The sequence below is a fragment of the Schistocerca cancellata genome, chromosome 4 (genome assembly GCF_023864275.1).
Source record: "Schistocerca cancellata isolate TAMUIC-IGC-003103 chromosome 4, iqSchCanc2.1, whole genome shotgun sequence".
Lineage (NCBI taxonomy): Eukaryota > Metazoa > Arthropoda > Insecta > Orthoptera > Acrididae > Schistocerca > Schistocerca cancellata.
In genome coordinates, this window is record NC_064629.1 from 853,836,543 (window position 1) to 853,851,988 (window position 15,446).

Genomic DNA, 15,446 nt, shown 5'->3' on the forward strand with positions numbered 1-15,446 from the left:
ACATTCCATTTATTTGAGATGTCATTTCTTGAGCAAGCATTATCAAACACAAATTCTCTGTAATTTACATCAATTACAGACGTTAGAATAGAACCCTTGTTACTAAATTATTCATGTAAATTTTACTTTGTACTTCTGTGTATTTTATTAACTCTCAATTCCAGCCAATTCATAGACTATTTGACTGTAGGGTCAGAACTACAGGTTATTATTTGCAGCGAATTAGTTGCATGAAAGTAGACATGCGGGGCTCGACCCTATGACTACATCGAGCTATTCTTTTTAAATAGAGCCGTGCATAGCCCAAGTACGAGTAAGCACAGGTAAAGACTGGTTCCATCATATGGGCTGCTGTTAGGAAGAGCACATACACATCAGTAGCCGTTAGGTATAATCGTAATATATAGTTACTGCCATACAGAACTGTGTTCTCAAGTGGTTCCTTGTGATAACCATTCTGACTTTGTATAGTGAAACGGCTGCACCAAAGAAGAGCTTAGAGGACCTACAAGAATGTTACGTTATGTGGGCTACGTACCAATCAGGCGGAATGTAATTTAGATCGTTCAGATACTTTTGAGCATGAAAGTACAGTTAAGATACTGAAATCTAATAAAAACCTGATTGTTATTCAGATAAACGCCATAAGAAGTCCTACGGTGATGACTGAATTATTTAATTTGAGTGGGGTGGACGACTTCTCAAACCAGCGTCCTGCCATTCTGATTTAGGTTTTCCTTGATTTTTCCAAATCGCTTCAGGAAAATGCTGGGCTCGTTTCTTAGAAAGGACACTGCCACTTTCCTTCTCCGTACATTCCTAGTCTGAGCTTCTGCTCCGCCTCTAATGCCTTCATTGTCGATGGGATATTAAACACTATAATCTCCTCCTCCTTCTCCTCCTCCCTCTCCTCCTGAATTATTGAATCTATCAGAGGAGCAGTCTTTCCAGTCGCATGTACTTAAGAACCACAGATGGAGACTGGCAAAATCCTAAACGTGTCTGCAAGTTGCAGCATGACAGTAGAAGATACATAATTGTGTTTCATAGGCGATTAGCTATGTGAAGGTTTTTGAGTAAGATATGGTGAATCTAGAAGTAACTTGTAAGTGTAAAGAATGAGTGGTAACAAATCCTTAGTTTCAGTTCAGTGAAAGTATAGAGGACTAGTTCAAAAATGGTTCAATTGGGTCTGAGCACTATGGGACTTAACATCTGAGGACATCAGTCCCCTAGATTTAGAACTACTTAAACCTAACTAACCTAAGGACATCACACACATCCATGCCCGAGGCAGGATTCGAACCTGCGACCGTAGCAGCAGCGCGGTTCCGGACTGAAGCGCCTAGAACCGCTCGCCCACAACGGCCGGCAGAGGACTAGTGAAACCGGATGAAAATTTCTGTGTTTGTAGCACTAAGGAGACGGTACGTAATTACAATGGACTCAAACGTACACTCTGACCTGTGGTATAGGGGCTTTACAGATTTTGCTTCGACCTAACGGGTGCAATTAGTGAATATCGCATCTCGAGCCAGCGAGTCTGAAGGCCTACCAGGAGGCATAGAACTCGACGACAGCCGCTAGGCGGCAATGCTGCATCTGTGGGCAGTGTTGTCGCCATTCATGCCAGCCTATCAGCGTCCACGGCCGCCCTTTAAAGCTAGTATGCAGCGGCTCAGTCTTCAGTTGCGATTTCGCTGTGCTCTGGTATAGCCAGCTGGAGTGGCCGAGCGGTTCTAGGCGCTACAGTCTGGAACCGCGCGACCGCTACGGGGGCAGGTTCGAATCCTGCCTCGGGCATGGATGTGTGTGATGTCCTTAGGTTAGTTAGGTTTAAGTAGTTCTAAGTTCTAGGGAACTGATGACCTCAGCAGTTAAGTCCCATAGCGCTCAGAGCCTTTTGAGCCATTTTGATCTGGTATAGCTGTCACTACACATCGTTGTCTTGGTCTCTGGATTTGCTGTGCCCTAGATTTTCGTTCAGGGATTCCTGTTTTACTTGTTTTTCTGATATGCTGCCTCCACTGCCCGTTCTTTTCCTATTCTCCTCATGCTTCCTCTCAGAGGCTAGCTGTTGATGGCCTTGGCTAGATGGCCACTTTATGCACGTTCTCAAGTATTTTCCTGATATTTTCAGATCACGATCACTATAATTGGTGATGGGGTAAAAGGGTAGCAGCCCCCCAAAAATACAAAGCTTGTGCAACTCGTGGAACAGCAACAAGTGTTCCTGCAGTAGCAATTGAAACAGCAGTTCCAACAGCAGTTTCAACAATAGCAACAGCAATAGCAGTAGCAAACTGAACGGCTCCATTAGGAAATTCGGCTTTTGAAGGATCAACTGCATGTTCAGGTTACCCTCCCCATACAGACGGTGGTTACTTCCCACGTATTTGCAATGGTGCAATGGTTGACACAGCACTTCACCGCATTTCAGGTCTCTGATGACGATCGCCAACTGTCGCTCTTCCTGTCATGGGCTTCTTTGGAGACATTTTTCTTACAGAAGAAATTAGCTCCTGCCCTGAATCCATTCCACTCACTTTCGAGTGAATGTGCTTGTTGCTTTCGAATTATTATTCACTACAGTCCCATGTGGCTGCATAGCGACTTGAGTTTCATTAGTATCACTAGAAATCTGTGCATTCGTATCGCTCGTGGGTGACTGATTTGCAAAGTTTGAGTTGCCACTGTGATTTCACTCGTGTGAACCAAGATTGCAAAACCTCATATGTGGACTGCTTGATTCGAGATGTAGTGGTACAGTTGGCTTCCAGTCCCAAAATATGAAATGCTGCACTGAAGCTGGACAAATCCTACCTACCTTCGACGACATTTTGAAAATCGCTCACTCTTTCGAAATCATGCAGGCAGGAAATGAGCACCTCATTGCTTGGCCACGGGTAGCAGTACTTCAGACGCGGCGTTGCGCCCCATGGGTTGGGGCGAGGGGGGGGGGGGCGGAACTATCGTAGCCATCGTTACAGATAGCAGCGTCACCGGTTTCTTCTGTGTCGATATCCTCTGAACAGCTAGTCCGACCAAGTCAGTGTGGGTGGTGGGGTCTTCAGTCATGTGCAGGCTGCTTCGGGGCACACGCTTGTGTAACCTTTCCAGATTGCTGAGCGCACAGCATCCATTGTGGGAAAGATGGGTATCTCCTAACTGTCTGTCATAAACTGTGGGGACAACTGAACCAAATCCCACATATTCACAAGGGATGGTGCATGAACTTCAGGCGATTGTTCCTCAGAGCGACTGGTCGGCTACCATGATGTTTATTACACTCACAATTGCAGATCGGGACGTCCATTTCTAGATAGACACGGGAGCTACCGTTTCGATGGTCAAACTCTAAACGTATGCTCATCTGGGTTCCCCTGCATTGGTCCCTCCCTCCGTAAGTTGGTCACGTATGCTGACAGTTCGAATCCCCTCTGGGGTCAATTCATAATTATAGATTACATAGCTGATGATGTTGTTTGTTCTCAATAGTCCCTCAGCCAGCAACATGTTCGGTCAGGATTCCTTCTCGTTGTTACGATTCTTCATCGCCAACGATGTTCATGTCGTCTCTGGCGCAGTTCCCTTTCAGGAACTCGAAGACCTATGTGCTGTCACACACTTATATTCGAACATGGCCTGTGGTGCGCCACAGATTCCCAGGCTCATATCTCTTTACGTCCAGAGGCAGTGCCTTGCTTCTGCAGGTCATGATTCATTCCAGTCTCCTTACAGATGGCTGTTAAGCAGGAACTCGATAGCCTCCCTGAAGCAGGGGTGGTTGACCCTGTTAAAACCGGTTCCTTGGTCACACTCCTGGTACCGGTCAAGAAACCCAATGGTTCCCTCCAGGTAGCAAAGACTTTAAGTCGACAATCAGTAACCAGTCAGAGTGGAAACCTACCTCATACCACGTCCAGAGGATCCCCTCACAAAGCTTGTCAGAGGTCCTTCTACAATTATACCATTAAATGCAAACCCAAAACACTACACTCAAATGCAAATGTGCTCTATCTACCTATGGGTCCAGACCTGGCCTGAGACTAACAGGAAACCTCACGTTTCCACATCAACATGGAACAGTGGCATCCTCTGGGCAGGTTTATCATCATAGCTGCTCAAATCGCTGCAGACTCATACCGTAAGCCTGTCTTATGGTGCGTCATGCACTATGTGTTACGTGTGCAACCTACTTGTATTTCAAAGAACACCAATTCAGTGCTCCAGGCCTTGGATACTTACCATGTCGTCATCTTTTCTACTGTGCTCCCTCAAGTCCCCCCCCCCCCCCCCGAGCACTGGTATACGTCACAGTTGAAAATCTTCAAGAAGTGACATCCTTACTGGCCAAGAGTGACGGAAGATGTAGAGGCTATCATGCACAGAAGTTCTGCTTGTTCCTGGCACAAGGATCCTCCACTCCAGTCTTCCGCCCTGTGGCCCACCACCTGACAGTAATCGGGCAGTGTTCGTTCTAGGACAAGAGTTACTAACATCAGCATCAGTATTCCTGGAATTTATAACATCAGCGTAAGTTTTTTTTTCCTGGAATCGCTGGCGCCAACATCTGGCTCTCAGACAATGACATCATTCTCAGAATGCCCCCCTCCCCCAATCCCCTGTAGCCAATGACGTTGTGCGTTTTTGCGAAAATGCGGAGTGGCCAATGGTGTGCAAATTTGGTCCCCCAACCCTCGAGCAATTTTAATTTGTATAGTTCAATTATGCATGCACTCTTCATTTATCGCCTGTACATCTGTCTAGTATGAAGTGCTGCTAGCAACAGCAGCAGCAGCAGTAATCAACTGGAAAGAAGATGACTATCAGTAAGTATTTGTCAATTATCTTTCCTGTAATAACATGGTTATTATTAGCAAAAATCTACGAGTTTTGCTGTGCATGTGTTACAGCGCTCCAGTGTGACACTAACATTATAGTACTTAAATGCAACCATTTACGGATGTGCTGGCCTATTGTGATAAATTAATAACGTTTATACTTAATTTGTTGTTGTTGTTGTTACAGACCACAGCAGCAGCAGTCACTGTTCACAGAATGTATTCCCAACCTCTCATATCTTGTAGCATTCTACTGTACCGTACCACAGCCACAACAACAGCAGTCACTGTCCACAGGATATCTTCTTCCCAACCTTTCGGACCCAGTGTCGTTCAACTATTCAACACTACAGCTGCAGTTGGAACTCAAGCCACAGGCAGGCAAGTCCACAAGAGTACTGCTTATTGCCATCACTTAATAACGTTACTGCAAATGCATCTAAGAATCTGAATGTGGATCTATCACCAGACTGTGACTTCGATGTGGCAATAAAAGTGGCTAATGCACAACATGTTGGTGCTTGTCCAGTACTCATGGTACGAGTGGGACTATATTTGTGGTATGATGGAATATATAGAGAAGAAGACGACAGACGAGCATGACACATCTCATACTTTGATTGAAATTCACATGCTTGGCCATAAAGTGTCTGCTGTAGAAATTTATGGTAAGGCAGTGCTGGAATTAACTTAATGGGACAGAAAATGTATCTAAAACATACAAGTTTTGTTAAACTTAAAGACATGTATTGTGAACTATCAATTGCAACAGATAGATTGTGCCATTAGGACCCATATGTAAGAGTAGTGTACTATGAATTTGTTGAGTATTTGCATAACAGCAGCATAAATATGGGCCACATGAAGCAATGCATCAATGCCTGTATCCTCATTGTACCATAGTGTGTTACTGTTGAACCTATGAAGTCCGTAGAGGCTGAGTTCACTGACGGTATTTTGATGTGTGTGTTTATATCTGTTGGGCTCAATATGATGCAGACTGAATTTAAGTCTTGTAGAAGAGAGCTTTTTGTGAAATACTGTGCTACAACATAACGCTTGTAAATAAACAAAAGCAATTATATTTCCAACAAAAGTATTGTTGTTATTTCTCCCATGTCTTATCCAGCTATTCTGAGTTATTAGCAGCAAGAAATAAAATTGAAATTTATAAAAGCATTTTTTTTAATCATACATAATGTGTAGTTTCAGTGCTGTGAGTATTAAGGTACTGTCATGACCACTGCATGTACTCCTATTCATCTACATTGGTGTCTAATTTATAAATTACAGCACAAGAGGGAGGTGACTGGTACAGAGCTCAGTGAGCATATTGTAAATACGGTTTTTGTTGTGTAGCGGCACCACTGTTTAAGATGGGAAAAAGTTAGATTCGGTGCAATATTTCGGAGCACACAAGTTACAACCAGGCGTGGGCCTGTTGACAGTAAGTTACACTACCAGCAGTTGCGAAGTAGAATGGAGGCCACAGGGCCATAGACCCGCTGAAAAGAATAAACGCAGAGGTTTGCATGGCACAAGTTGCAGGCAAAAGGGGCCCACTGACCCAGCCCAGGTGTTATGAGTACATGACTCAGAGCGGTGCGTTACCAAAACAGAGGCGCACAGCCGCGTATAAATTGGCGCCGGTTCACTAACAACGCATTCAAGTGTGACAGCTCTCCTGGACGGCGGGGCATGTCACACCACCAGCTACATGCAGCAGCAGAGGGGGCGCTAACATTCCAGTCCACAGCAGGTCGCTGGTTCGACCCTCTGGGGCCAACGCGGGGTTAGCCGGCCGCGGTGGTCTAGCGGTTCTAGGCGCTCAGTCCGGAACCGCGCGACTGCTACGGTCGCAGGTTCGAATCCTGCCTCGGGCATGGATGTGTGTGATGTCCTTAGGTTAGTTAGGTTTAAGTAGTTCTAAGTTCTAGGGGACTGATGACCACAGATGTTAAGTCCCATAGTGCTCAGAGCCATTTGAACCATTTGAACCAACGCGGGGTCCGATGCCAGCCAGTGGGGGGCCACGCCATGACTCGCTGCTGCGAGCAGTCTTCTTGGCTCCCAACACATGCCAGAGGCATACCGAGGTGAGGGCTGCAGATTCGGACGCTGGATCACGGGCGCTTCTTGTCGCCGTGATCTTAGCCATGCTGGCGAAGAAGCATGCCAGAGGCGCCTTGCAGCTCCCAGCGGGCGGCGCTGAGGCGGCAGGGGCAAAGACTGCTGAGTCGACTGCCGGTGCAACCTGATGTCATCACACGTCTGTGGCCGTACAAGGCCGACACACAGCAGTGCACTGCACAGGTTGCTGAGGCTGCCATTCCGCACCAAGCCATTTTGCAGACAGTGAAGTTGTGTCCTCAGCATTGCGGGCCCTGGTGACAGGCAGTAGTAGCCGATTGAGACAGATGCAGCAACAGGGAAGTAACTGATTTTGCGACATTTACGAGTTCCTAACCAGGAGCGAATTTTATTGTATCATCTGTGTGCTTTAAGAGTTTAGTTTCTTGAGTTTCTGCATATAAATTTAATATCTGATAGCAACAGTTGTCACGTTTTCGTTTGCACTGGAAAGTAAACCGATTTTGTGACATATTACAAGTTCGAAATCAGAGGCAAATTATTTAGTTCGACCTGAGTGCTTCGGTAGTTAGTTTTTTGAATATCTCCGTATTACTAGACACAGTTCGTGCGTTTTCATCAGAGTCTACAGTAGCATTGCGCAGCATGTCCCGATAGTCCATTTATCTCCATAGTTTAGTTTTACACGGTCTTTAGTATGGACAGGGACTGCGATTGTTGTGTGTGGATGTGAGCCGAGTTGATGACACTTCGCTCTCAGCTTCAGGCTGTGATGACTTTGGTTACACGGTTTGAGGCTGCACTGTTGTTGGCTGGCCGTGGGGACCCAATAGACGTCCAGCATGTCAGAGTCCTCCGATCGGTCCTCACCAGTGGTCAACCCAATGACTGCTCACACTGAGGCTGACCCCTCACTTGTGGTCGAGTGGGAGGTCGTCTTGGGGCGAAGCAGGCGGCGAAAGAATTCCCAGCTGGCCGCACATAAGGCCTCACCAGTTTGTCTGACAAACAGGTTCCAAGTGCTGTCTGTGTCTGAAACTGTCGCTGAGTAGATGCTGTCGCCTGTCCTGTTTCAGAGGAAACCACTCAGCCTGCAAGATCCAGGCAATCGCAGAGGGTGGGATTATCGGTAGTTGGGAGCTCCAACGTTAGGCATGTTATGGAGCCCCTTAGGAACTTTGCTGACAAGAAGGGTAAGAAAACCAATGTGCACTCCATATGCAAACCAGGTGGAGTCATTCCAGATGTGGAAAGAGTCCTGCCATATGCCATGAAGAGCACAGGATGCAGCCAACTGCAGGTGGTTGCTCATGTCGGTACCAATGATGTGTGTCACTTTGGATCAGAAGAGATCCTCTCTGGTTTCAAGTGGCTAACAGAAGTGGTAAAGGCTGCCAGTCTTGCTTGCAAGATGAAAGCAGAGCTGACCATTTGCAGCATAGTCGACAGGACCGTTTGCGGACCTCTGGTAGAGAGCCGAATGGAGGGTCTGAATCAGAGGCTCAGACGGTTCTGCGACCGAGTAGGCTGCAGATTCCTCGACTTGCGCCAAAGTGTGGTTGGGTTCAAATGGCTCTGAGCACTATGGGACTCAACATCTGAGGTTATCAGTCCACTACTTAAACTACTTAAACATAACTAACCTAAGGACATCATACACATCCATGCCAGAGGCAGGATTCGCACCTACGACCGTAGCGGTCACGCGGTTCCAGACTGAAGCGCCTAGAACCGCTCGGCCACAGCGGCCGGCGGGTGGTTGGGTTTCGGATTCTACTGAATAGGTCAGGTGTCCACTATACGCACGAGGTGGCTACACGGGTAGCAGGGGCTGTGTGGCGTGGACTGTGCGGTTTTTTAGGTTAGAGGGTTTTGGTAAAACTCAAGAAGGGCTTTAGTCAAAATGAGTGCAGGCTCAACACAGGAAGAACGTAGATACAGTAACCATTAGTATAACAGTTGTAAATTGTCATAGCTGTGTTGGGAAAGTACCAGAGCTCCAAGCGCTAATAGAAAGCACTGATGTTCAAATCGTTATAAGCACTGAAAGCTGGCTGAAGCCGGATATAAGCTCAGCCGAAATTTTTGCGAAGAACCTAACGGTGTTCTGAAAGGATAGGCTAAACACGGTTGGCGGTGGCGTGTTTGTTGCTGTGAGAAGTAGTTTAACTTGTCGCGAAATTGAAGTAGATAGTGTAAGTAGGCTGTTTAGGTTTTTATATTGGTAACGACATGTAGCGCTCTGTATGAAGATCACTGGCTGTGCTGTGTGCAGTCTGTGGCTGGTTTGCATTGTTGTTGGCCATTGTAGTGTTGGGCAGTTGGCTGTTAACAGCGCGTAGCGTTGCGCAGTTGGAGGTGAGCCGCCAGCAGTGGTGGATGTGGGGAGAGAAATGGCGGAGTTTTGAAATTTGTAAGACTGGATGTCATTAACTGCTATATATATTATGACTTTTGAACACTATTAAGGTAAATACATTGTTCTCTATCAAAATCTTTCATTTGCTAACTATGCCTATCAGTAGTTAGTGCCTTCAGTAGTCTGAATCTTTTAATTAGCTGGTAGTAGTGGCGCTCGCTGTATTGCAGTAGTTCGAGTAACGAAGATTTTTGGTGAGGTAAGTGATTTGTGAAAGGTATAGGTTAATGTTAGTCAGGGCCGTTCTTTTGTAGGGATTTTTGAAAGTCAGATTGCGTTGCGTTAAAAATATTGTGTGTCAGTTTAGTGTTGATCAGAATAGGTAAAGAGCGAAATGTCTGAGTGCGTTCAGTTCTGCTCAGCTGTTTGAAAATCAATTAATTAATTAATTTTTCTAAGGGACGTTTCAATAGTTCCTGTGAGTTAGTAGGGGCAGAGGTCATGGTTGGCAACCGGAATAAAATGATAATTGGATCCTTTTACCGACCTCCCAATTCAGATGATACAGTTGTTGAAAGGTTCAAAGAAAACTTGAGTTTTATTTCAAACACGTACCCGACTCATACGATAACAGTTGGTGGTGACTTTAATTTACCCTCGATATGTTGGCAAAAATACATGTTTAATTTCGGAGGTACGCATAAAATATCATCAGAAATTGTGCTAAACGCATTCTATGAAAATTATTTCGAGCAGTTAGTTCATGAGCCCACGCAAATAGTAAGCGGTTGTGAAAACACACTTGACCTCTTACCAACAAATAATCCTGAACTAATAACGAGCATCAAAACCGATTCAGGCATTAGTGAACACAGGGTTGTCGTAGCGAGACTGAAGATTGTAATCCCCAAATCCTCGAAAAATAAGCGAAAAATATACCTATTCAAAAAAAGCAGGTAAAAATTCGCATTACTCCTTCCTGAGAGACAATCTCCACTCATTCCAAATTAATAATATAAGTGTAGACCAGATGTGGCTTAGATTCAAAGAAATAGTATCGGCAGGAGCTGAGAGATTTATACCAAATAAATTAACAAACGACGGAGCTGATCCTCCTTGGTACACAAAACGGGTTAGAACACTGTTGCAGAAACAACGAAACAAACATGCCAAATTTAAACAGACGCAAAATCCCCAAGTTTGGCGATCTTTTACAGAAGCTCGAAATTTAGTGCGGACTTCAATGCGAGATGCCTATAACAGTTTCCACAACAAAACTTTGTCTCGAAACCTGGTAGAAAATCAAAAGAGATTCTGGTCGTATGTGAAGTATGTTAGCGGCAGGAAACAATCAATGCCTTCTCTGCAATGGAGATACTATCGAAAACACTGCTGCTGAAGCAGAGTTACTAAACACAGCCATCGTAAAAGCCTTCACAAAAGGAGACGAAGTAAATATTCCAGAATTCGAATCGAGAACAGCTGCTAACATGAGTAACGTAGAAGTAAATATCCTCGGTGTAGTGAAGCAACTTAAATCATTTAATAAAAGCAAGTCTTCTGGTTCAGACTGTATACAAATTAGGTTCCTTTCCGAGTATGCCGATGCATTAGCTCCATACTTAACAATTATATACAACCGTTCGCTCGACGGAAGATCCGTACCCAAAGACCACCAATATTCAAGAAAGGTAGTAGGAGTAATCCACTAAATTACAGGCCCATATCGTTAACGTCGATACGCAGCAGGATTTTAGAGCATTTATTGTGTTCGAACATTATCAGTTACCTTAAGAAAACGGTCCATTGACATACAGTCAACATGGGTTTAGGAAACGTCGTTTTTGTGAAACACAACTAGCTCTTTATTCGCATGAAGTGTTTAGTGCTATTGACAAGGGATTTCAGATCGATTCCGTATTTCTGGATTTCCGGAAGGCTTTTGACACTGTACCACACAAGCGGCTGGTAGTGAAATTGCGTGCTTATGGAATATCGTCTCAGTTATGTGACTGGAGTTGTGATTTACTGTCAGAGAGGTCACAGTTCGTAGTAATTGACGGGAAGTCATCGAGTAAAACAGAAGTGATTTCTGGCGTTCCAAAATGTGGTGTTATAGGCCCTTTGCTGTTCCTTATCTTTATAAACGATTTTGGAGATAATCTGAGCAGCCGTCTTCGGTTCTTTGCAGATGACGCTGTCGTTTATTGACTAATAAAGTCATCAGAGGATCAAAACAAACTGCAAAACGATTTAGAAGAAATATCGGAATGGTGCAAAAAGTGGCAGTTGGCCCTAAATAACGAAAAGTGTGAGGCCATCCACATGAGTGCTAAAAGGAAATCGTTAAACTTCGGTTACACGATACATCAGTCTAATTTAAAAGCCGTAAATTCAACTAGATACCTAAGTATTACAATTACGAACAACTTAAATTGGAAGGAACACATAGAAAATGTTGTGGGGAAGGCTAATCAAAGACTGGATTTTATTGGCAGAACACTTAGAAAATGTGACAGACCTACTAAGGAGACTGCCTACACTACGCTTGTCCGTCCTCTTTTAGAATACTGCTGCACGGTGTGGGGTCCTTACCAGATAGGACTGACGGAGTAGTTCGAAAAGGTTCAAAGAAAGGCAGCACGTTTTGTATTATCACGAAATAGTGGACAGAAATAGTGTCACAGAAATGATACAGTATTTGCGCTGGAAATCATTAAAAGGAAGGCGTTTTTCGTTGCGACGGACTCTTCTCACGAAATTCCAATCACCAACTTTCTCCTCCGAATGCGAAAATATTTTGTTGACACCGATCTATATAGGGAGGAACGATCACCACTATAAAATAAGGGAAATCAGAGTTCGTACGGAAAGATATAGGTGTTCATTTTTTCCGCGCTCTATACGAGATTGGAATAATAGATAATTGTGAAGGTGGTTCGATGAACCCTTTGCCAGGCACTTAAATGTGATTTGCAGATTATCCATGTAGATGTAGATGTAGATGTAGACACAGACCGAGAGGAACGGGGACACTGTAGCTGGAAATAATAAATCACTTGGGAAACTCGGACGAGTTCTGATACGGCGGATCCTGACAGTTTCCATCCTCGTCCAACATGCCCTCTACATTTAGTGTCAGAATAGCGGCCGTCGTCTGTACAGTACGACGTTCGAGCCCACCGCCTGCAATACAGTCACAAAATGTGGTGAGTGTTGACCAATTTTTCTTTATGAGTGTTGGACGTTTTCTTTTTTTTTTTTGTTTGTGTTTTTAGTATGGCTCCTGGCAGGTCATTTTAGATGTTTTGCGTAGGCATTTTACTTTTTTTGTCAGTATAAGTGTTAGTCAGTTAGTGTGTTTGGGGCTGTAAGATGTTGTTTTTCGGGGCATTTGATTTCTTTTGTATTGGAGTATGATGATACTGAGTATGATGATACGGAGCTGTAGGAAGTCAGGTTATTCTTGTACTTAAATGTTTTGTTTCGGGACTAACTAGGAACGAAAGCATCACAGAGTCAGGGCCACAAGGTGTGTCGGAACCAGAAGCGGTACAGATTTTGTTGGAAAAGGTAGCACAATTGACAGCGGACAATACGCATTTGAGAAGTGAATTAACAGACAGAAGTGAGTGGGAAACTGCATCGGATCAGTCGTTTTTACCTAGGGTGGCGCAGCAGAAGATTGATCCAGCTGCCGCGAGTTTGATCATTCCGTTTTCTAGCAAGGCATTTGAGGATTTGCATTCGTTTATGGAGGACTTGGAAACTTCAGCTATGATGAATGGTTGGTCTGATGAACAGTTGTTACATGTGTAAGTAGGCTGTTTAGGTTTTTATATTGGTAACGCCACGTATCGCTCTGTATGAAAATCACTGGCTGTGCTGTGTGCAGTCTCTAGCTGGTTGGCATTGTTGTAATACTCGCCATTGTAGCGTTGGGCAGTTGACTGTTAACAGCGCGTAGCGTTGCGCAGTTGGAGGTGAGCCGCCAGCAGTGGTGGATGTGAGGAAGTGAGATGGCGGACTTTTGAGAATGGATAATCTGGAGGTGTGTCCATCAGAAACAGTACATTTGTAAGAATGGATGTCATGAACTTTTTGGCTCTAAGCACTATGGGACTTAACATCTGAGGTCGTCAGTGCCCTAGACTTAGAAGTACTTAAACCTAACTAATCTAAGGACATGACACACATCCATGCCCCAGGCAGGATTCGAACCTGCGACCGTAGCAGCAGCGCGGTTCCGGACTGAAGAGCCTAGAACCGCTCGGCCACAACGGCGGCTGTCATGAACTGCTACATATATTATGACTATTAAGGTAAATACATTGTTTGTTCTCTATTAAAATCTTTCATTTGCTAACTATGCCTGTCAGTAGTTAGTGCCTTCCGTAGTTTGAATCTGTTATTTAGCTGGCAGTAGTGGCGCTCGCTGTATTGCAGTAGTTCGAGTAACGAAGATTTTTGTGAGGTAAGTGATTTGTGAAAGGTATAGGTTAATGTTAGTCAGGGCCATTCTTTTGTAGGGATTATTGAATGTCAGATTGCGTTGCGTTAAAAAAATATTGTGTGTCAGTTTAAGCACACTCATTTACAATTTTTCTAAGGGGACGTTTCATATGTCGACACTTAGCTGAGGATATCTCACTGGAATCTTCTGATTTTTTTTCTTGCAGTTTGTGTAATTAGTGTAGCTATTGTTTATTGCTAGCGCGTAATTGTAGAGAGAATCTCCTTTGTAGTTGCAGTCTTTCATTGTTGTACAGTAAAACAGTTGTGGCATGCAGGTAGATTTGCACCAAGTATTTCGCAGCTGCACATGCAATTAACGAGATATTATTTTCAGTGCTATGTTAATGTGTTCTCTTATCTTTGCTCTTCAAATTGTGCTTTTCTGTGTTATCGCGTGAAATATTATGACAATAATGGCGTGTGAAAAACGTAACACTAGGCTCCAAAGTAAACTGAGAAATAATAGTGACGTCGAGCGTAGCTTATCAGCACCACTGTGTAATGAATTAACAGACATTCGAAGTAGTGATTTGGTGATTGTGCATAGGGAAATGGAGCGGGCGGCAAATAATGGTGTAGACAATGAAACAAGTAGTGAGCAGGGAAGCATTATCGATCGATCGGTCGGCAACAGCTCGCCTCAGGAATCCGAAATGACAGAACACAATATTGCAAATACTGTAGACTCAGGTTTTGGGTCCTCACCGTTTTCTCAAACGAGTCAAGACACATTTTCTGCTTGTCAAAATGTGAATGTTGCCGGTGAAAATGCACTGCCAAAAAGCATAGCGAAACAGATTCCAGACACTAATACATTATTATTGCAATTAATGCAACAAATGTAACAAAATCAGAGACAAACACAGCAAAAGCTTCAAAAGTTTGACACAACGCTTGAACAAACACGTGAAGATTTAACTACTGAGTTACATAACACTGAATCGAAATGTCAAAAAGTCTGTAATGACGTAAAAACACAAATTTGTGAGCATTTTCAACCTATTTTTTCGCGGCATGAAAATGCATTACAGAATCACAAAGCAGCCATAAAAGAACTGCAAACTATTGTTCATGAAAATCATGAGACCTTGCAAGCTAAAACTGACTCAGTTGCATCTACCGATTCGGTTTTGCAACTTGCAAAAACTCAGGAAAACTTAAAGGACACAGTAGATACTCTGAAAATTGGTTCAGAAAGACACATGGAGGAAATTAGTGCATTATCAGAGAAAGTAGTTGAACTTTCGGATCAGCTAGATAATTTATCTACGGAGGTAGATACTCTGAAAATTGGTTCAGAAAGACACATGGACGAAATTAGTGCATTATCAGAGAAAGTAGTTGAACTTTCGGATCAGCTAAATAATTTATCTACGAATGTAGATGATAATCTGAATGACACAAAACCGGTAGTCTTTAATCACACAGAAGAGTGTGAACAAATTAGGAAATTCAAACAAAATCAGAATCAAATTAATACGCAACACCAAAGAGAAATCCGGGAAGTACAAGATCAACTGACACAGTTAATACAAGAATTACGTATTTCAGAGGACACTCGCGCTCCAATAAGGGAAGAAGGACATAGAAATACGGAACAGCCACAAAATAATAACACCGGGTACTTTGGAAATTAT